Source organism: Palaemon carinicauda, chromosome 20, assembly GCF_036898095.1.
Source record: "Palaemon carinicauda isolate YSFRI2023 chromosome 20, ASM3689809v2, whole genome shotgun sequence".
In the NCBI taxonomy this organism is placed as follows: domain Eukaryota; kingdom Metazoa; phylum Arthropoda; class Malacostraca; order Decapoda; family Palaemonidae; genus Palaemon; species Palaemon carinicauda.
This window is the reverse complement of record NC_090744.1, coordinates 10,384,118-10,386,617: the sequence shown is the minus strand read 5'-3', so window position 1 is coordinate 10,386,617 and position 2,500 is coordinate 10,384,118. Positions and strand designations below refer to the sequence as shown.

Sequence of the window (2,500 nt, the reverse complement as noted above, 5' to 3'; positions counted from 1 at the left end):
TCTCACATTACAAAGTATCCAGCAAATCATAATGAGAAAGGAAATAAAGATTGGCTGCGACTCTCTCTCTCTCTCTCTCTCTCTCTCTCTCTCTCTCTCTCTCTCTCTCTCTCTCTCTCTCTCATGTTAAAAAGTACCTGCAGGAGTCTTTTATACTATAATAAAACTGCTTTATTAAGGGCATTACCATTTTTACGAAGATGAAAGGTCTTTATATTCTCAAAATATTCTATTATATAAGATTTCCCTCGAATGGGAAAAATATAACAAATGACATCTGCTCTCTCTCTCTCTCTCTCTCTCTCTCTCTCTCTCTCTCTCTCTCTCTCTCTCTCTCTCTCGGACGATCTTCCTTCTCTGGCAGCTCTCCCCTCTAAGCCTTCAGCCAGTCATCTTCTCTTCCATATCGGTCAGTATTCAGTTGTTGCTAAGCTTTCGTGGGAGAAGGACGTACCGCCAGTTCGCTCCGTGTGTCATGAGAGAGTCTGGCTCACGTTCGAAAATATCTTAAAACTTCAGTTTGTATTATCTGATAGGGAATTATATGGTGTTGTTAATTGCATTAATTACATAAATGATTCGTGAAGGTGAGTTTCACATGACAACTGTTTTAATAAAGATTTTGTAATTAATTGAACTGTTTTTAGTCAGAGTTTTCTTTAGAATTATCATGATTTTGGGACTGATAATAAGCGATGATTACAAGTTAAGGAAATTATATTTTGTACACGCTTATACAGTATATATATATATACCGACAACAATTCACCGACATACACAATTCATCGAATATACATTTCACCGAAACCCGAGAGAAAAAAAGGGGAAAAGTTAGAAAAGTGTTAACCTTTTATTATCATAAGTAAGAATGTTTCCGTTAACCACCAATTAACATAAGACGCCGAAGAAAATGTAACAAACTTAATAGCTTTTTGCTAACAATTATATTATTCTTTCGTAATTTGGTAAAAACAATAAGTGCGAGTGTTTCTTGTTAAAAAGCAATTAACTTTAAATATCGAAGTTTCTTAATTTGGTTAAAACTTTGATTTCTTTTGTTTAGAAAGATAACTGAAAAGCCCATCATGCCGCTCCAGTTTATAGAATCGGAGAAGGGGAAGAAGTTGATCAGTGATGGATATTTGTTTTATAAAGACAAACAGAACGAAGAAAAAAATATATTGGAAATGCGACAAGTACCACAAGATAAAGTGCAAAGGCGGATTACTACGCAAGGTGACGAGATTGTGAAAGAAATCAAAGAACATAATCATGTATGTGATGCAGCTGAAGGCGAAGCTCAAAAAGTAATGGAAAAGGTACGTAAAGAGCTACATCAACTACACAGCACCTCATGCCCTCATTTCGAATGTACTTGTAGGATGCAGTGAAGCAGCAGCAGTTAAACTTCCAAAACCTCAAAGTATTAAAAGGACAGTAAGAGGAATAAGGTTTGAAAACAATTGTCTGCCACCTCTTCCACAATGCCGTAGTGATTTGTCTTTCACAGACGAATATACAAAATCATGCAGAGGTGAAAACTTTTTATTATTTGATTCTGGTCCCACTGAGAAACGGATAGTAATATTTGCTACTCAGCGGTGCACACATATTCTTGCAAACAGTGACCGTTGGTATGGGGACGGGACATTTAAAATAGTACCACTGCTATTTTACCAACTGTATACATTCATGGATTCAAGGAAGATGTTGCTATTCCACTTATTTATGCTTTATTACCCGATAAATCGGAAACCACTTACAGTACACTATTAGAGAAGATTAAAGAGCAAACAGCATTTTCGGTTCCATCATCTCTAACGATTGACTTTGAACCTGCTATGATAAAAGCATGTAGAAAGGGTGTTTCTTTCATTTTTGTCAGTGCATCTTTCGTGTAATACAAACAAATGGACTTAAAACGAAGATATGACATGGATGCAGATTTTGCGTTGAATGTACGTTATTTACCAGCATTAGCATTTGTTCCGTTGATATGGTTGTTGCTTCATTTGAATTATTGTGTAATAACGACGTGTTTTCACCAGAATTACAAAATGTTGTGGATTATTTTGAAGATACGTGGATAGGCAGCCCTGATAGAAGAAATCGCCGTAGATCGCCATGATACGAACTTATGATGTGGAATGTTTATGAAGACGTTTTAAATTCTGTTCCAAAAACAAATAATGCACTTGAGGGGTGGCAATTAGAGCATTTGAAACTCAGGTAGCTGGACACCATCCTAATACATGGAAATTTTTGGAAATTCTGAAAAAAAGAGCAAAAGTTTAACGATGTAAAAATCGACCAATATTCGGCTGGTAACTCGTGTCAACCACAAAGTAAGAAGTATCGCTGTTCTTCTGAACGGTTAAAGAAGATTGTTGATAATTATCATTCTTATACGAGTATTATTGATTATTTAAGAGCAGTAGCTCATAATCTTTCTTTTTGATTTTAATGAGTAATTTGACACTTTTATTGCACTTTATTGTAC

The 2,500-nt window shown here is 35.5% G+C and overlaps 1 protein-coding gene across 1 annotated transcript in view; it reads left to right on the top strand.

Annotated features, from left to right (window-relative positions):
• Positions 1-437: 437 nt before the first annotated feature.
• The window catches only part of LOC137614507 (kin of IRRE-like protein 2), a 255,251-nt gene continuing 253,188 nt past the window's right edge, over positions 438-2,500 (top strand). Inside the window, exon 1 of the mRNA XM_068344302.1 lies at positions 438-587. The gene's annotated coding sequence lies outside the window, so the exon portion shown is untranslated. The remainder of the gene's footprint in view (positions 588-2,500) is intronic.